Source organism: Nannospalax galili, unplaced genomic scaffold (assembly GCF_000622305.1).
Source record: "Nannospalax galili isolate Female #2095 unplaced genomic scaffold, S.galili_v1.0 scaffold1146, whole genome shotgun sequence".
NCBI lineage: Eukaryota > Metazoa > Chordata > Mammalia > Rodentia > Spalacidae > Nannospalax > Nannospalax galili.
In genome coordinates this window covers 1,303,135-1,323,859 of record NW_008355380.1, presented here as the reverse complement: position 1 = coordinate 1,323,859, position 20,725 = coordinate 1,303,135, and the positions used below count along the sequence as shown (strand labels likewise).

General features: G+C 49.5%; 1 pseudogene; it reads left to right on the top strand.

The window, feature by feature from the left end:
* The first annotated feature begins 7,969 nt into the window (after positions 1 to 7,969).
* On the top strand, positions 7,970 to 8,357 carry LOC108491741 (annotated as a pseudogene).
* Positions 8,358 to 20,725: the final 12,368 nt, after the last annotated feature.

Sequence of the window (20,725 nt, the reverse complement as noted above, 5' to 3'; positions counted from 1 at the left end):
TGGCCCTGCACTGATGCTGGCCCTGCCTGACCACTGACATTCACTAACTCTACAGGGACCACTGGCTCTGTGCAGTCCTCCTCTTCTGTTCCTCTGCTCTTTGTAGAGTTTTGTTACGAAGGAGACCTGTGCCTTAAAAGCCAGAGATTCACAGGCAGTGTCCAACACAGAGGTCACTGTCAGTCTGTTGACAAAGTAACCCCCCAAGGAGCTCTGCCAAGGGAGGGGTAATACTTCCCCCTGGTGCCTGTGAATGTGGCCATGTTGGGAAACCAGGCCTTCACAAATGTAATTCAGGTGGAGACTTTAAATAAAGATCATCATGGAATGTGAGGGCTGTGAGTCCATTTTAAGTGCCCCTGCAAGAGGCAGAAACGGACTGCAGCTCAGAAGCAGCTGTGACGATGGGGTGGGGTCAGGGAGGGGTGGGACCAGGGTGATGTGTCTACAAGCCAAGGGATGCCTTGGATCTCTGGCTGTGACGGAGCCTGGAGATGCCTGGGACAGATTCTGCCTCAGAGTCTGGAGTGACAGCTCTGCTGACACCTTGATCTCAGACCTGGAACTGTAAGGAGTTTTTCTGCCATCTGAGTACCCAGTCCATGATTACTCGTCACTGCAGCCATAGGGAACCTGTGTGACTTCTAGGATCAGAGCTGTCTTGCAGGCTGATGGCACATCAAACTGACTGGGCCTGGCTTGCAGGGCCCAGAGGCCAGCCTGCGGTTTGACTGTGGGACAAAGGTTAGCATTCTCTCTGGTACATGGCTCCACGCTCTGTTCCTCAGAGTGCAGGAACAGGAAAACACACACCTTGGCCCCTTGTAATAGACCAGGCCTTGCCTGCAATTGCAGGATGGGCTGAGTACAGGGGTCAGGGCCCTCGGGACACAGAGCAGTGTCGATGGAGTGATAATTGCTTATCCATAGCGATACATCGTTGGGAGCCCGTCCATCCTAACCCGCTGTCTGTAGAAACCCTGTGGGATGGATCACACTACACAGAAACGTGAGTGCCATGGGCCAGGATGGATGCTCCCGCCTGTGAGAGAGATATGGTGCGTGATGGATTCCCCACTAATGGGCAGAAGAAGAATGGGCGCAACGCAAGAGCCACTCGATGCCCATGCATCTTGTGAAGGAGCGGAGATTCTAATCGCAGCTACTCGCTCACTCACATCCGTCTTCTCACCTCCCCCCAACCCCAGAGAACAGAAGCCCTGGGCCTGGGAAGACTGCTAGGGGCCGGCCCCTGAGGAGGGGCCAGAAAGCTGGCCAAGGACAGGTCCAAGAATGCAGAGCTGGCTGGATGTTGCTTACAGCTTGACAGCCAACTGGTCCAAGCTGCTCCCCACTGGACCAGCATGGGGTTCCTTAGGGTGAAGGGTGACCTGTGGGGGCTCTTTCCTCGTCCAGTCCCCCATGTGCCCTAAGGGACTGACATGACGGGAACAGGGAGATGGAGATGAAGCCCATGCTAACCTCCAGCACACGGAACAGTCCATGAGCTGTGACCCAAAGCGTGTGGGAGAACCTCACCCTGTATTGTGCTTCAGGTGACGCTTTTTAAGGGGAGGCGGTCACAGAGAAGGTGGTCCAGATTGGCTATCGGAGGCCCCTCCCCTTTCCTTCCAGTGCCCAAGGATATGGATGTGTGGTAAGGTCAGTGCATAACTGGTGTGAGCTCCCTCTCACCGCACCCTGGCTCTAACGAAGACATCTCCTAGCTGTCATTAGACTCGCCAGCATTCCCAGGCCGTGCGGGGATGGATCAGGACCCCCACTGCAGGCCAGCTTGCAGGACTGAAAGCCACCCTGTTAATACCAGCTGCCATTTCCTGGTCCAGAAAACTCTGAGGCTGTGGGACTTTCACATCACTGGGCTTTGCTGGTGATGGACAGTCAGCAAGAGGCCAGATGGAACTCTGGACAGTTGTTTTCTACACTGGAAGCCAAGTCTGGCCCCAAACTACAAACCTGGCTCTGGCATAACAGAAACCTATGGCCTTGCTATGCCAACATTATAGTTCTTCTTGAATAAAAAAGCCTGACTCTTAAGTCAGTTTCTAAGAGCGGGCCCGAACTCAGAGGATACGCATTCTCCTAGACGTCTCTTGGAACCGCTGTGCTCTGGAACTATGTTCTGACTCAGGCCCCACAGATGGTTTTATTCAAACCAGTTCTCCAGTTTCAACTGGGGAAGTACAAGCTAGAATCCACCTTTATCTTAACAGATAGTCTTGCTTTTCATCCCTAGTTCTAGAATATCTCAAGCACCCAAGGTCAAGCTTCTTTCCCAGTCTTTACTGTATTTAATGAAAATGGGGTGCTGTCTTTCTTAATTCTCAAGCACACCCACATTCCTTCATTATCTTTTTGGATACAGTACCAACATGAGGTTTCCAAGGTTAATTAAGTCATTAGTTCAGATTCGTCTATTTTATAAAAGTCATTCCTACAGAAACCCTGTCCACTGTTAGCTATTTCCAAAAGATCAGCTCACTCACAATGAGTTTCAAACGTCACGTCTGATGCTGTTGGTTGATGGCAAAAGGACCTTCATCAGGAACGTGTGCTTTGTCAAGACTCTCACTCCACTCATATCCTGGGGCCCATGGAACAAACTTTACAGCCTGGGCGTCCTTGCCTTGTGCTTAGAGGCTGGAGACTCAGAGCAAGCAGTGGGTACTGGCTCCTCTCCAGGCCTCCGGGAAGAAGCTACCCTTCCTGCCTCATCCCGTAGTGGCTAGCCGTCTTTGAGACTCCTGGCTGTTCTGCTCTGTGTATATCCAAATTTCCCCTTTCATAAAGAGGCAATTTAATGTACTGAAGAGGTGACTCAGCAGTTAAGAGTACTTGCTGCTCTTTCAGAGGACCCAGGTTTGGTTCCCAGTACCTTCATGGCAGCTAACAACCGTCTATAATACCAGGTTCAGGGAATCTGACACCCTCTTCGGATCACTGGTATTGCATGCATGGGTGCACTTACATACACGCACACAAAACACTCATAAAACATAAGACATAAACAAATATTTAAAAATAAATAAAAGAAGCAATTTAAGGGAAAGGATTTCTTTCAGCCTCCATTTTGAGGGGATATAGAAATCTTCATTGCAAGGAAGCCGTGGTAGAAGACCATAAGGCAGCTGCTCACGCTGCACCCTAAACTAGAAAGACAGCCATGAATGTGGGGGTACTTAGCTCACTTTCCCCGTTTTATTTATTATTTTTCTTTTTTATGTGTATGCGTGTATTGTCTGCATATAGGTAAGTGCACCCGTGCTGTACAATGCCTGCAGAGGACAGAAGAGGCTGTCGGATCCCCTGGAACTGGAGTTACGGTTGCTAGCTGCCATGTGGATGCTGGGATGCGAACCTGGGTCTTCTGCAAGAACAGTCAGTGTTCTTGACCGCTGAGCCATCTCTCCAGCCCCACTTCCCCCTTTTTATGAAGTCTGTGACCCCAGCTCATGGAATGAGGCCTCCCACCTTTACAGTGGGTCTTCTACCTCAGTGGACCTAATCTAGATGATCCCTCACGGGTAAGCCCAGAGATTCGTTTCCTGTGTGGTTCTGGATCCTGGCAATCGACTGTTGACAACATTAACCATCACAGTCTCCTGACACTTTCCCCATATCCACTATTCTCATAGTGGTGGGTTGGAGTCTTAGTTCAAATCTTCAATGCTAGATATAGTAAAATGACCCATGACTCAGAAACTGATTTGTTATCTCAACCAGTGAATATTTACTGAGCTGCTAACAGCTAATGCACAATCATGGCTGGTTGTGCACATGGCGTGAGAGAGCTTAGGGCTGAGGAAAGTCACCAAGGTTCCTTCCATAAGGAAGTCAATGACCTTGAGGTTATCCTTGGTTGAAGAGCCAAGAGAAGACAGGACTTTGTGCCTGCCACCTGAGGTGCCCCTGCTCAGAAGACAGCTCCGAGGAGCATAGAGGAGGTTCCTCCAAATGTCCCTTGAAGACAGCAGAGTGTCACAGAAGCATGGCCATTACCTCTTCCCTGGAGCCACAGCTCTGCCGAGTGGAGCAGTTTAGGAAGCTGAGAGCCACTGTCTCTTAATGCTTCTGACCTGGTCCTCAGCTCCACCCCTCAGAGGGCGACTATATTTGGAGACAGAATCACTGCAGGTATGATGAACTAAGATGAGGCCATCCAGGTGTGAGTCTCAATACAGTATTGACATCATTGTCCTTATTAAAAAGCTTTATTTATGTGTATGTGCCTGCATGAGTTTCTGTGCAGCACATGTTTGTAGCTGCCTGTAGAGGTCAGTAGAGATCAGATCATGGAACTGGAGTTACAGGCAGATGTAAACCACCTGATGTGGGTGCTGAGAACCAAACCTGAATCCTTGGAAGAACAGTAGATGATCTTAACCAATGGACCATCTCGCCAGACCCCTTAATTGCTTCTTATCAGTTTGTCACAGCGATAAGGAACGTAACCAATAAAGAGGTCCTGTGTGAGGAGCATCAGAGCCACCACCCAGTCCTGGCTAAGATAGTGAAATGCCGAGCAAACTGAAAATGTAACCACTCTTCTTAGGTCCATCAGAAAAGTGAGATCACAGGGCAAACCACTGTCCCCAAACTGAATACAGAGTCTCAACTTACCTGAGCAAAAGTCCATGAGCAGCCCCCCACCCCCACCCCATGGGAACCAGTGCTGGGGCAGGAAAACCCGAGCTGAACATGACAAAAGTCTGAGAGAAAAAAAACACCGAAGGGCTTGGTCACAAGAGGACACTGTTGCAAGTTCTACCTGTGGGACCCACTAGGTCCTCACAGTGAAGACCAGAAACTCACACATGTTCTGTCAGCAGGAAGGAAAGCTGCCATCTTGGCACAGCTAGAGATCTCTGCTGTCCACATTTTCTGCCCTGGTCAACCAGAGCTCTGCCTGCCAGAGCTTTCCTGGAACCTTGCCTGCCTCAAGGGTGGGAAGTTCCAAACCCAGCCCATTCCAGCCACCCTGTCCCACCTAACGGAGTGATATCTGCCCAAGGCAGTGAGGGCCACTGTCCAGTGCTCAGCTTGCAGGCTCAGGTCACAGAGCATTTCCCCTTCCATGCACCTGGCCCCCACATCACCAGCACATCACATTCACCTCCCAACAAGGAATTACACACACAGTGAAAGACAAAATGCACAGCGTGAAGAGACTGTGCACATACCAGAATGTCAGCTACAGCACGGCTGCTGGAGGGACCAATACGGTCAATACACCAGCAGCTTTCATGTAAAAACCAGGTAAGTAACAGCAGAGAGGCAGCAATGGGATCTTTCTAATAGGACGAGTCCTCAGGAGACTGGTCACCACTGAAGAAAGGATGTCTGAGCTGGAGGGTGCGGCAGTGGGAACTTCCCAGACTGAAAAGCAGAGCGAAAGAAGATGGAAGATCTGAGCATGAATCAAAAATGAGACCCAATTGTACACGTCATCTACAAAACCCGCCTTATATAAAGAAACACAGACTAAAAGCAGAAACATGGAAAATACACCATGCTAACCCCAACAAGAATTTGGAGTCTTGGCTGGAGAGATGGCTCAGCGGTTAAGAGCACTGACTGCTCTTGCAGAGGACCCAGGTTCAATTCCCAACACCCACATGGTGGCTAACAGCCATCCATAACTCTAGTTCCAGGGTATCCGATGCCCTCTTCTGACCTCTGCCAGCGTTGCATGACATGGGCACACCTACCTACATGTAAACGTAACACTCAAATACATAAAATAAAAATTTTTTAAATTTAAAAGTTGGAGTCCCCGTATTAATTTCTGACTGAGCAGACTTTAGAACAAAGAATGTTATTAGATGGACATTAAGACAATGTTACTAATACATTCTGATATTTAATGTGAACACCTTAAACACCAGCACTAAAACATGCAGGCCTTGCAGGCAGAAAATCTGTAAGGACTCAGCTGCACCACAAGTTAACCTGTGTCTAGTGGGCTCCTAAGGGCCACTTCCCAAATGGAACACACTATCACCTCAAACTCACAGGGAACGTTCTCCAAGGTAGACTGTGTCCCGTCACCTTCCCTGCACAGTATAAAACACCAGCTACTCCATCTCACCCTGACTTTACTCCAGTCCCACCTCTGCATGAGTAGATACCCAGGCCCCACCAAGCTGGAGCTCTGAATGTCCTCAGTTACACGCTAATTTCACTGAGGCATCAAAGAACTAAACAAATGGATAGCCCACGTTCGTGGATTAGACATCTCAGTGTTGTTAATGTGTCATTTCTTCCAAACTTGCTCTATGCAATCAAAGAAATCGCATTCAAAACTCCAACAAATTATTTTGTGTCTATCAGTAATTTGATCCTTAAGTTTGTACGGAGGGGCTAAAGTCCCAGAATGAGCAACTGCGTATTGAAAGAAAAACATCAAAGGACCAAGTTACCATAAACTTGTGGAAGCAGAGGGCCCAGAAACACACCCACAAAAACTTAGTCTACTGGCCTTTAACAGAGAAGCAAAGGCAACCCAGTGGAGGAAAGGTGGCCTTCTCAGACTGCTGGAGCAGCTAGCTCTCCACAGGCACAAACAGTCTCAACGCAGACATTACACACTCCACAAAACCAACGAAAAATGCTGCACGTACCTAGAAGGAAGAGCCAAAAATCTCCCAAATGACAACCTGGAGGGACATCTAGGTGCCCTTGGACGTGTCAATGACTGGATAGGTGACTAGGGGCCCGAGAAATGAAAGAAATAAATGATAAGGTGGATTTTTAGCTGATAAGGTGGATTTTCTCTACAAAGCACAGCAGTGAGTACGCAGCAAGCCACGGACTAGGAGACATTCTCAGCACACACCATGATGAAGGGCTAGAGCCCAAAATATGCAAACAGCTCTTTTAAAAATATTTGTATTGATTCTTGAATCGATTTCATTCTTGATATTGAATTTCGTACAATGTACCCCCACCCACATCTCCTCTCAGATCCATCCCTGTGCCCATACCCCACCCCACTTATTTCTTCTATCATTTGTTAAGGCTTATTAAGTTTAATTTGTAGTCTCCAAATACTTTTTAGTGTGGTCAACCCATCTAGCATCAAGCGGTTAAAGAAAACTGACGCTTCCTCTCTGGTAGCTACTACCTGCCAATAGTTCCTAAGCTAGGGCTGGGGCTTCCTGCCCACCTCCCCTCTGCATGCTGGGTTTTGTCTGGCTCGGGCTTGTGCAAGTCTGGTACATGCGGTCACAAGCACTGGGGATTCTAATGTGCAAGTGCCTTGTGTGTCCGCACACCACAGTTGCCTGGTATTCATTCACAATCTCTGGCTCTTACAACCCTCTGTCCCTTTTCCACAATGATCCCTGGGTCTTGAGGGTGTGACGGAGGGTCCCATTTAGGGCTGAGGACTACGCAGTCTCTTATTCTCTGTACGTTGACCAGTTGTAAACTCAATAAAAATAGGAGTTGGGACTGTGTAGATGGCTCAGTGAGTAAGTGCTCGCTGAGCAACCTCGAGAACGGGCGTTTGGATCCCCAGCAGCGGAGTAAATGTCAGCAACCAGGGCAGCATGTGTCTGTATTTCCAACTCTGAGAGACAAAGACAAGAAGAGCTCTGGCCAATCAATCTAGCCAATCAGTGAGCTCCAGATTTCACAGAGAGATCCTGTTTTAAAAAATAAGATAGAGGGGCTGGAGACATGGCTCAGAGGTTAAGAGCATTGACTGCTCTTAGAGGATCCAGCTTTGATTTCCAGCACCCACATGACGGCTAACAACCAACTATAACTCCAGTTCCAGGGGATCCAATGCCCTTTTCTGACCTCCACAGGCACTGCATGACACGGGTGCACTTACATACATGCAGGCAAAACACTCATACACATAAAATAAAAATTATGAATAAAACCTTTTTTAAAATATAGAGAACGAAAGGGGTGAGGCCCTCACTTCATCCGCCGATGCAGCATGGTCTCGGTGTCTGAGCTCGCCTGCATCTACTCTGCCCTCATCCTGCACGACGACGAGGTCGCAGTGATGGAGGATAAGATCAATGCTCTCACTAAAGCAGCTGGCGTCAATGTTGAACCTTTTTGGCCTGGCTTGTTTGCAAAGGCCCTGGCCAGTGTCAACACTGGAGCCTCATCTGCAATGTAGGGGCTGGTGGACCTGCTCCTGCAGCTGGTGCCGCTCTGGGAGGTGGTCCTGCCCCTCTGCTGCCACTGCCCTGGCTGAGGACAAGAAAGCGGACGCAAAGAAAGAATCAGAGGAGTCTGATGATGACACAGGCTTCGTCTTTTTGACTAAACCTTTTGTTAACATGCTCAGTAAAAAGTCGGACCTTTTGGTCTGTTGAAAAAAAAAAAAGAGAGGGGGGAACAAGTGGATTCGAATGAGGAAAAGACCCAACCTTTGTTGCAAGGATGGCAAAAGAATGTGAGGCTTCTCCACAGGTCAACTTCAGGAAAATCAAACTGAACCATAAGATGCCACGGCACACCCAGACCACTGACGGCGTGTTTGGGGCAAAGATTCGAGCAGCAGGAATGTTTGCACGTGCTGGTGGGAATTCAAAATGGCTACCCACCTGGGAAGGCTCCAGGTGCTTTCTAACTAAGCTAAGCACACACTGAGCCTCAGATCCAGCAACTGTCCTCAGGGTTATTCAGACAGAGCGTTCGAAAACAGCTGTCCATGATAAACACGTACACAGCTGCTCGTGGGGCTTTATTCACAACTGCAAAACCAGGAAGATATCCCTCAACAAACTATCTGTGCTAAATAAGCTGAAATGATGAACCATGTGTTCTAGTATGGTTTCTGTTGTTTGGACAAACACTATGACCAAAGGCAGTTGGGGAGGAAAGAGTATTTGGCTCACATCCTGATCAGTCCATCATTGAGAGACGACAGGGCAGGAACTCAGAGACCCAAGGAGGAGGGCTACTTACTGGCTTGCTCAGTTACCCCAGGTACACCTGCCTAAAGATGACACCGCTCACAGCGGGCTGGGCCCTCCCACATCACTTACCAATTAAGAAAATGCCCCATAGACCAGGTGGCAGGCCTACCTATCGGATGGAGGAAATTGCTCAGGTAATTCCCTTTCCCCAGGTTTCTCTAGTTTGTGTCGTGGATAAAAACTAACCAGCACACCATGTTCCAGACAGATGATGCTCTATTATTCAGAGCTGAAAAATAGTGCTATAGGAAGACATAGAGGAAATATGCACATTGTTATTAACAGAAAAAATCCAATCCAAAAAGCCTACCTACTGTATGATTCCAACTCTATGACTTTCTGGAAAAGGCTGACTACAAAAACAGTGGAAAAACCAGTAATCAAGGGAGGGAATGTAGTTCAGCAACGGAGCACTTGTCTCTGTGTGCAAGGCTCTGGGTAGATCACCAGGAAGGGAGACAACAAAGGAATTGCCAGACCCTGGAGGGAGGAAGGGTCAAGGTCAACTCACTCTGTGATATGAAAATGGTGACTGCACCTCTTTGGGAGTCTGCACAGAACCACAGATGTCCAGCACCAAGAATGAACCCGAAGATAAAGTGAACCCTAAAATAGAGTAAACCCAAACAGTGAACCCTAATGTAGATGTCACCTTAACATAAAGGGAGCTCCACCACAGAGTAAGCCCTAACAAAAATGTACCATTGAGTCCCAGGGGATCCTCACTCAGGTGTGTGTGTTCAGATGGCCCTCTGATCCCAGTGGAGTTTAGAGAAGGGGGTGTGACGGAGCCACCGCCTGGTCAGAACTAGCACCAAAGTCCACAAACCCCAGGGCCAGCCAGGCCTGCAGTTCTATGCCTCAATTCTCGTTCCCTGGCCTTGGCACACCCCAGGTTCACCCTTTGCTGTTGCTACAGACTCTCATACTCAAAAACACCTCTTTGTCAGGGACTTGTAAGACAGAGGAGGAGGAAGGCAGAGGGAGGCACCTGCTGGTCCCTAGGAGACACATTTACTACTGGGACAGTCAGGATCACAGAGAGTGAAACAGAAGCAGCAGACTTCAGAGCTCAGCAGACATTCTCCTTGCTAGAAAACAGGGGTGCATAGTTCATGCCTGCTTCCCAAGGAGCCTGGTACTCTAGACACAGAGCTGAGATTTATGCCCTGAGACCTCATATCCATCAGAGAAGGGGGAAGCCCAGCTGGCAGGAAGCATGTGGAGGAGGAGGGGGATCTGAAGAGATCTGTGTATTTTGATCCTCACAGAAGGGGCCTGTCATATCTACGAGGAAACATGACTTGATTTTTTTCATGCTATGTGGTCTGACTTTATAGAATAACCTTTGTCTTAAAGGGACAGGCCCATAATCTAACAATAATGCCCCTTGTAGGAAAGATCTTGTCAATTTGGAAGCTTTTTTGAGCAAAATTGGAGTCCTATTGAACTATTTGGGGCATCTGCCACGTGACAGGAGAGGTAAGGGGGAGGAGGGAGAGGAGGAAGAGGGAGAGGAGGAGGAGGAAGAGGAGGAGGAGGAGGGGCAGAAGGAGGGGAGGGGGAGGAAGAGGCAAAAGAGAAAAGGAAGAAGAGGAGGGGTTAGAGAGAGAGGAGGAGGAGAGGACTCCACCTGGTTCAGCATGTAGCCCCGCAGAGAACACAGCAGGACAGGGTACTACACAGCAGTAACAACACCATGACAGACACTCAAGTCATCAGAAGCCCCATTTGTTCACACGAAAGATAAAATAAGAGGAAATCAAGTTGTGGGCACGCTGCGAAGAAGCGCTTCCAAAGCAAAGCAAAGTACACAGATTCGTAACAAAAGGAATGTGAGCGATCGCCCCGTCCCACTCTTCTCCCTCTCTGGTGAGACTGGAGGCCAAGGAGGGTCAGAGTGAACGTGAGCACCCAGGGTGAGGGCTCTACTGTTCCACTGCCCCAGAGGTCAAATGTCGGCCAAAGATGGAACCTCGGAACCCAGGGGCCCCAGGGCTGCATCGGGCCCATCCCCTTGCTGTCTAAATAGGACCCTGGCCTTCTCAAAGCAGTCACAGAATGCCAGTCACATGTTACGAATGATGTTCATGTGTCCCCGCACACTTGGCACAGATTCACAGGTGGAGGATTCCTGAAGCTTGAAGGACAGCCTTCGAGGTGGAGGCCTAGTCCCCATGGTGATTTGAGTCAGGTGACTAGGCAGTAAAAACATGCAGGTAGGAACCAAGAAGAGGCAAGAATCCTAGATGAATTTGAAATTCAGATCAACAACAAAAATTCTGAATTTTAAATATGTCCCAAATATCACGTGGGGCATAGTTAAAAATGTCATGCCTCACATAACTGAAATTCGGATTTCCCGGCATATCTTGTATTTTACCTGACAACCATGGATCTGGCCTAGAAAGCTGAAGAGAAATGAAGATGGCCTGTGACACTCCTGGCCTCATGCCCTTACCTAGGACAGCCATGACTCAGAGGAACTACCAAAGTGGGTGTGACCTGCCTGTCACAAGCACCTGACCATCCTTACTTGCCTGGGCTCTGGCCCTTCCTGATAGGCCTGTGCTGTCCTGCAGGGAGGGGCAGGAGGAAGGACCATGACTTACCAAAGCATGCTCAGCTCTCCTAGGACTCCAACCCAGAGCACAAAATAGATCTTACCTCCTTGACTTTGATAACCTAGGACAGAGCTCAGGGATGCAAAGGGGCCAAGCTGTGATTCGAAAGTGGTGCCATGGTGCAAACATGTTCCAGGGACGTATGCACCTTTGATGTATGGGTGGTCCAGAGGGTATCCACCATGGCACGTGGGTGTTTGAGTGGGATCTGTGCCCATGGCACCCAGATGTGTCCAGTATCTTTGTAATACAAGTTACCCCTCAGTGGGTAAAAGTGCTTATGTGCAAACCTGGGGACCTAAGTTTGATCACCCGATCCCACAGAAGGCAGAAGAGAACCAGCTCCCCAAAGTTTTCCTCTGACCTCCACATGTACATCATGGTAAGCACTCACGTACACCCACACTCACACACATCCACAAACTTAATCCATCGATTAACTGATTTATTAATTAAAAGCAAACAAGGGGCTGGAGAGGTCGCTCAGCACTAAAGAGTGCTTGCCGCTCTTCAGAGGGTATGAATTTGGTTCCTAACACCCACGGAGGCTCACATCCAGCTCACTCCAGTTCTAGGGGATCAGAACACTATCTGACCTCCATGGGCACCTGCACACATGTGGCACACACACACACACACACACACACACACACACACACAAATTTTAAAAATTAAATGAAATGAATCTTTGGACAAAATTTAAAACCAAGTTATTCCAGATGTGTATTCCCAAAACACAGATCTTACACCATTTCTGTGGGTCAGGTTTGGGTTCTGCAGCTGGCCAGATCTGCCTCAGGATCCCTCATGAGGAGCAGATAGGAAGTCTGCAGTCCATCAGAAGCCTGGGTGGGTGCAGGCCCACCCCAGGTTCCCCACCTACAGGAATTCATCCTCTGCCTTGTGAGATCTCCACAGCCTCAGGGACCTTAGAGTGTGGCAGCCACTGCCCTTGGGGAGTGATCCCAGAGCAATCAGGAGGAAGACACAGGCCGTGTCCTGGCTCTGGAAGCCACACACATTCACTCCTGCTTTGCTCCGGAAGCAGGTCACCATGTCCACCTGGTGCTCAACTGTAAACACAGGGACGTTGAGAATATGAGGCCAGAACAACAGAGGGATTGGCTGGTCTCTTCTGGGGCCTGGATTCAGCACACTAAGACACTTGCCCCTGCAGCGGCAGCATACACATCCTTCCTCCAACCTCAGCCATTTTCTCATGGACCTGGATGTCCCTAACCTCTGTCTCTTGAAAGACTCACAGACTCCTGTCCTCATAGCACCACGCCCTGGGGAACCTTCACAGATGGGCTCCCTTTCTCGGTACCCCCACAGAGGCATGGTATACACAGAGCCACTTGGACACAACTATTTGTGGGCTCTGTCTCCCGTGGCTTCCAGCAACTGCTACTCAGGCTGGTTTCTTGACTAGACTGGCTTCACCAGGGACACACTTGCTAGAACGGATCTTGGGGCCTGGCGGTCACAGTGCCTTCCTACCTGAGGCTCGAGTAGCCTGAGGACCAACACTAGCCTTGCCAGACCACATGACCTGGATGAATGCTTGGGGCTCAGTACATGAGCTATGGGATGTTTGTTTCTAGCATTAGTGATGGATGTGTCTTACAACTAGGAATCAGTTCTTCCCTGGTTTTTGTTCATCTTCGAATCCTACCATCTTAACATAGCTGGTGTTTGACCTCAGGAGACCCAACCAAACCCACACTTGCCCCAGACAGCACAAGTGTGCACACAGGAATCATAAGTGGCACGCAGGCACATACCTACACCCACACCTGCACTGGGCGTGACTCCAGCCTCCGAGCTGAGCCTGCCGTCCATTCACATGGTGACAGTGAGGATAGGTCGTTCAAAGCTGTACCATGGGTCCTATGGGGCGGGACTTCTTTGCCTCATCCCCCCACGAGTCTCTTCAGTGAACGTCAGCGCTTTCTCCTGGTACACAGGATGTGGGACCTGGCACCCACCTATGCCCAGGCCTTGAGACGCCATCCTGGATTCGCAGGTCCTGTATCCTTCCTTCTGTCCCACAGCCTGCCCTTGAGGGCTAAGCCCTGCTCTCTTGGACCTTTTTCCACTGAAACCCAGAAGACAAGGGCCACCCTCATTGGGTGCCCTCCTTGGAGTAGGCCAGCCTGGGACAGTCCAGCCTGAGCTTGTGGCTTCAGGCCCTGGTCCTGCCAGCCTGGCCCACATCTGTCAAGCATTATGAGTGCTGATTCCTTCTCACCCCTGCCACACTGTGGGATGCTGTAGCACTGTCTCTGACATGACATCCCAAGTATGCCATTCACTACAAAGGGACCTGCAGGGACCCCTGGGAGCATGCCCAATCCCAACACAGCGTCTCCAAGAAGCCCACGACCCCACTTGCATTTCTGGTTCCTGGGTTCCAGACCAGGGGCTAAAGTGAGAACCAGTCACTCCACTCAGCCAGGACAAGTCTGTGTTATCCAATGAGAATCCAGACAATCCTCCCACCAAAGCAAAGACTCTACCACCTCCCAATTATGAGGAAAATAACTTCCCACCTCTGCCACAGGGACTAGTGACTAATGACATCCTGACCTATCCTGACCCTCAAGCAGCACAAGGCCCCATCAGCCATGCCCTGCAGTCAGCTCCCTCCCCTGCCCCCACCTCTACCTTCCCTCCATCCCCAGTCCACACCGCTGCCCTCTCCTCACACTCCTGAGGTCCCCCATGCCCTCACATACATACATTTCTGAAGTCCTTCCAAGCCCATCACTGCCCTTACACACACACACACACACACACACACACACACACACACACATGCATACATAAACATACTCCTAAGGACCCTGCCTACCCAATAGCCAAGGTGTAGCTAGTAGCAGTACCTCTAAGCTCCAGGCTAAGAGCATTGTCTTCCAGGAAGGCTGTTACCCGGGGGAGACATCTTGTCCCTGAGAGTTTGTCTAACATGGGGTCAGCCCAGCCAGTACATCCTGCATCTAGCACCCTCTCTGCACAACTTAGTCCTCAGAAAGCCCCACTCAGAGCTATGTGTGTGGTTTCCAGCTGCAGCTCAGGGGAGAAGACAGAGCAGGTGCTGCGGTGGCAGGAGAGCCTCGGGATTCTAAGACAATTTCACTCAGGCTTGGGCAGTGCATGCTCTACCTCTGGGTCTCAACTGAAACCCCAGAAGAGAGTATCTGTCCCTTAGCAGGTGCCCGACATGTACCTTCCCTGAGAGCACAGAAGTGAACAAGATTGTAAGTCCTGCCCATACAGTACAGCTGTGAGAAGTCCCTGGGGAAACACAGCACTGTGGTGGAGAGTGATGAGGGACTGGTTCACGCCACAAAGACCTGCCAAGAAGGTCTGTCCACACTTCTGGGCAGGGTGCGCACCCTGGGCCACACTCAAGTAAAAAATCCTGAGGTTGCCTTGGGACTATGGACAGGGTACAGAAAGAAGAGGACGTAGGCCTAGGAGTCACGTCCGGGGCCTGGAGGCCTAGAGACTGGGTAAGCTGGTGTGAGCATCCCGGATTTCACTCTAAGAGCCCTGGGATCTGACCTCTCTCTAGAACATAAGAGCCCTTCTGTTTCAGTACCTTTGGGGAAGCGCAGTCTCTGTGGAGCCTCCTCCTGGCTGCACAGGCCCACAGGCTCAGGGTCCTCCACATTCCAGAGGACAGTGTCGCCTGCACATGGTTTTGGCCTTTTTGCCTGGACATCTATCCTTCTTATCTGGCTGTGCCCCATCTAACCCTGCCCACATGACTGGGACTGCAGGGAGGCTGTATGTATGTCCAGACCCCAGGACAGCCATGATCTCAGAGGACACACAGGCCCCCAAATGCAATGTGAGGGTGAACAGCAAGCTGTTCCCATTCTGCAGTGTGTGGCATGGGCCCACCACCACTACGTGGGCTGGGAGACAACAGGGCAGCTTCTGCACCTTGGGGTGCCTCCTCGTCCTAGGAAGTCTCCCAAGGGCGTTCTACAGCCATTGCTTTTAAAGCTCACCCCTTCTCTAGAGTGGGTGTCAACACCACTTCTATGGCTGCGAGAATGCAAATCGGGGAATTATTGACTTGCTCAGGGTGTGGAACTTTGTGGGAACAGAACTGGGTTCCACTACGCTGAAGTGTGTTCACAGGTGATAATGCACCCCCTTGGGCTACGTCAGTACCCAGTTTCTGGACCGCAGGTGTCCGCTGCCTCTGATACTCATGTGACCACCAGCCCACAGGCACACAGGTATGGTGTTGGGGCAGCTACCTCTCAGAGACCGGACAGTGTCTCCTCAGCATCCCCACCTGTCCTGGGCTTATTCTGGGCTATTCTGTACCCAGGCCTGGGAGCTGGGCAACACAGCCAAAGGCAGGATCCCACAGTCCACATCTGTCTTCCGTAGCATCATTTTTAAAGAACAAGAATGAATTTTTTTAAAGGAAGAAAGACCAAGGAGATCCAGGAGATAAAAAGCACGTGTGTGACAAAGAAACTATGACATAGTCAAATTTTATTAATGGCTCACCCATATGCATTCGGAGGACAATTAACTATTCACAGGTGAAATTAGCTGATAGGAACAGCTGTCCTGAGCGAATCGAATGAGCTCCGATTATATCAATAGTTTTCAACCAGTGTCCCTGGTTATCAAAGCATCAAATAAATTTGTCCGCTCTCCTCCTTTGGGGGGAAAACTTTAATTATCCAGCCCTGGCATATGGCAGGTCATTAATAAAACCTAGTTATCGGGCCATGGGTTCTGGAGTCTTGCCGTTATCCATCTTTTATCTAAATAAACATTTGGGCAATGTCCTTAAAATTATTACAGAGCCTTTGCCCCTGCCCCTAATGGAAAAATTTAAATGGAACATGGCTACATTTTACTACAAAATCCACGGCATCCTCTGCCCACCCACCTCTCCTTCAGTCTCCAGCAGCCTGCAGTCTGAACTCAGACTTGCCTGCCTGCATTGATGGATCTGGCCGACCTGCACACGCAGATAAGGGGGCGTCCTGCACAGGCCGCTTCTCGCTGGCGCACATTGCCTCAGCCTTTATGTTATGTATGCATTCTTTATTTTCACACTACATATATCAATGACAAATGGAAGGATCGAGTGGCCAGTAGTAGCCTGGAACAACCCTTCATTGCCGAGGGTGTGTCAGTCCACCAGGATTCTTTTATTAAAACAAAGATGCTCTAAGAATCACTTACTGCTACTTTTCCAGTAAAGCAATAGTTGTTCCACTGAGACCGAGACAGATCTGCCCAACATTGTTATATGCAAGCGCTGGGTTAACAAGCCAGGTGGCCCTTCTAGAATATCTATGCTTCTGGTGGGATTTCCATGAACCAAGTAGAGTCATAAATACGGCTGCCTCTAGCACCATCACTGGTGGTTCTGGGCCTCTGTGGTTCTGACAGATTGTACTGAGGGCTTTGGGACTCCCCCTTCCAGTACAGCTCAATCACCCTGTTAACCAGGCTGCGTACTCACAAAGCAAGGCTCAGGAAGCAGGTGGGAATGAATGTGACAGCAAGAGCATCAAGCTCTCATCCTGCACTGGAGGAAGAATGGCAACACCCTAAAGTGGATCACTTACTTTGGGTCTCCGTGCCCACAGCGTGTTCGCACCGAGGTATAAGCACCCAGGGGACGGTACCCAGCTCACTTGGCTGAAGGATTCTGGGATGGAAGAGGGTCTTACTCAGCTGCAGATGCACAGGGCATGTTCTCCTCCCTTCAAACCCTGACACAGCCTTGGCACTGCACTGAGACCGCACAATAGAAGATGGAATCGGGTCCTTGGGTATACTGGGGGAAAGTTACAGGTTGGCCTCAGAGCCTGCCTGTCATGGCACAGGGAAATCTGGGGGTCCACGGCAAACTCAGCCTTTTCTTACAGCAGAGCAGAGGGAGTTCAGGACCTGGGAGAGGACCGGCCAAGGTGAGGGGCACTTGTGCGGTCGTGGCTGCCTCCGATTTGGGCACTTGCTGCACTGGAGATTGGCACCAACATCAGTGTCTTTGCCAACTGCTGGTACCCTGGTTGTAAATGAACCTACTAAATGGCCCAGCACTCAGTGTTAAGTCCTCACACAGGTAACATAGCTCACACTGCCTTCTGAGTGGCTTTTTCCCTCGTTCTTAACCTAACCTTTGTAGCTTTTTCTGCACAAAAGTCCAGCTATTTCCTGACACCGTAAAGTCCCTGACACAGAAGGACCACTGAGGCACTGAGACACAGGGCAGGTGTCAGCATCCCAAAGCCCTCAGGTCAAAAGACACCCGTGACTCACAGAAGAATCCCCCCGAATCTCGGCCACCCCGTAGCGCCCTACCAGATCTAGTCAGAGCATCTAACCTCTCTGCATCTCCCTCAGACTGGAGGGGAACCTCTCCCAGGATGGAGGTTTGGCCAGGCCCCACGCAGGAGGCCAAGGCCTCTCATCTCCCATTTGTCTCCTCCCAATGTCCAAGGCATACCAGTTCCCCTGCCATAGGCCCTGGGGGAAAACCAGAAGGGACGCAGGGGTCCTTAGCATCAACTACTCCGAAGCCACATCTAGCCTAGGTGTCTAGAGAATTCCAGTGTCCTGACCTTCATGCTGCCTCCCACAGGAACTCAGTGCTCACACACTTGGTCTCTGCAAACTCACTCACTGACTCATTCTTACGCTGGTCTGCTGGGGCCACCATAGCAAAGTGTGACATGACAGTCTATGAAGCTTAAATGACAAACTTTTATCCTCACAGTACTGGGATCTGATACCCAGGTGTGACAGCTGGCTCCTCCCAGGCCTCCCTCCTCAGCTCACAGACCCACCTTCCCGCATCCTCACATGACTGCCCTCTCTTTGTGCCTGTGTCCCAACCTCCTCTTCTCCTAAGAACCAGAGTTGGAGCTGAACAGCAACACCACCAGCCTCCCGCCACCGCCCCCCAGCAGCCTCATTTAATCCAATCACCTTTCTAAAGTCCTTGTTCAAGTCCAGCCAAATTCTGAGGTCCTGGGGATCAGAACTTCAACATGTGATTGGGGGAAGGGCCAGGTCATCACATTTAGTAGTTCATAGTAGGCTGTGTTCAGCTGGGTCACAGGTGCTGCGCAGGTCTCTGGGAGCAAGCCCCATGACAGGTCAGCCCCTCCAGGCACAACTTCTTATATATGGGTATATGAACTAGCCGTACAAATCAAACATTTGCTGATCATAAATCATAAAGAAATTTATTTTAAAACAATTATTTGGTATACATAATTTTACAATTTATTAAAGACGAAAGCAAATTTGCATACTAATAAGATAGATTTCTTCTTTAATTTTATATAAATAATTACATCTGGGCTCAGTATTTGGTACTGCAGGCCACAGGGCATCTTCAACATTTTCCCAGAGTTGACTGGATTTTGATTTTATGGCTGTCAGTGCTGAGAACGCAACGTCACATAAATGTGTAGTACAAAAATGGCAGAAGCACATTTAGATACATTTTAGAAATTTTTGAAAGTTCTGTCCTAATCTCAAGCCAAAATTCATTTAATGATTTTTTTTATAAAGCAAAGCATCAACTCAAGTAGCAGTTTTCAAAATCAAACATTCTAACCCAGTCCAGTCCAAAGATGTTCAAAGTTGATACTTACATGATGAGGAGGGAAGGGGGTGTTAAAACTATTAAAGGTCTTTGTTTTCTGTGATTAAACCATTATGTTTCTGTAAGAACAGGAAACTTCATATGCACAGTAAAATCACTATAGTTCATAACAGAATAGTCTGAACTCTGAGCCAAGGTACGTCAGGCAGTGTTTGCCTGTGCTATGTGGTGTGACAGCATGCACAGTGCACACATTGTGTGTTCAGAACCAGGCTGCAGTGAAGTCACAGGATACAACACGGGAGAACACTGTTGGAACAACTGTGGATTCACTGTACTGCCGGCTGTGAATTAACATTTGGTTGCAGATTCAGAAAACTTTACAGGATTTTCACAAGTCCACATTCAGTTTCATGACTCCAGTTTAAGAAGCTGTGCTCCCAGGCCCCGCTGCTCTGCTGACAAGTGTGAGGGATCCTGATGAAAGCCATGCTGTCTCGGGAGGGGGTCTAAATATGATTAAGATGTATTGTATGAAATGCACAGAAATCCAACTATATATACATACATATATATGTATATACAGACACTGTGAAAAAAATAAAGTCATTCTGTCACATGATGACAGGAGGCAGCTGCCTAGGCACAGGTGGCCCAACCTCTCAGAGCCTCATTCAGGGAGAAAACGGTCCATACTGCAGGGGGCAAGGAGGGAAGGCTACGGGACCACTGTGGCCTCCCCTGGGTTGCTGCAGCTGGACGTGAGCTAGGCTGGGCGCAGGACACACAGGTATTTTCTACACTTACCAGCAGAGACAAATCTTCCCCTTTGAAAGTGGCTTTTTCTGACAGAGGGACCTGCTTCCACTCCTTCTGGAATCCCGTCTTCCTTTTAATCTCTGGTTTGACCTGCAGTCTGTACATTTCTGCTCCAGGCCTCCCCCGTGAGACCCTGGCGTTTCCATGTTTCCACGGAAAGCTTTGTTATCTTCTTAGGCAAATCATTTCTTACTGTGCAATTATAAGTGCTCTGCGCAGCATATGCTGTCTTTGGTGGTTATGTAATTAAAGAGCAGAGATTTCTTTCCTTGGCTGCACAAGGTGAAAAACGTTAGCTATTTCCACACTTCAGAAACCCAGCTGTTACAAGCATTAAAAATTACTTAAAACAAATTTATGGCACTGTGATCACGATGGATTGTGTTGCTGTAAATGAATTGCACTGCAAATTGCTGTTTTAAATTAAAATACAGCTGATTAGGAATGGAAGGAAGGTAATGGAGAAGGGATCCAAGTTTCCTACCACTGCCTTGAGCACCTGCCTCCAGAAAGGGGTGCAGAGGACCAGAAGGCAGCAGCTCCCCCGGCCGCCTCAGGCTTGGCTGACGGACTCGGCCTCTTGCTCCTCCTCCCCTACTCCCTGTAGTTCCCCTCCCACAGGTCCTGAACATCCACGAAGGGACTTCACTATGCATGCTCAGAGGTAGGCAGGGGAACACACAAAGAGGACCATGAAAGCCCATCCCGTCCCTCAG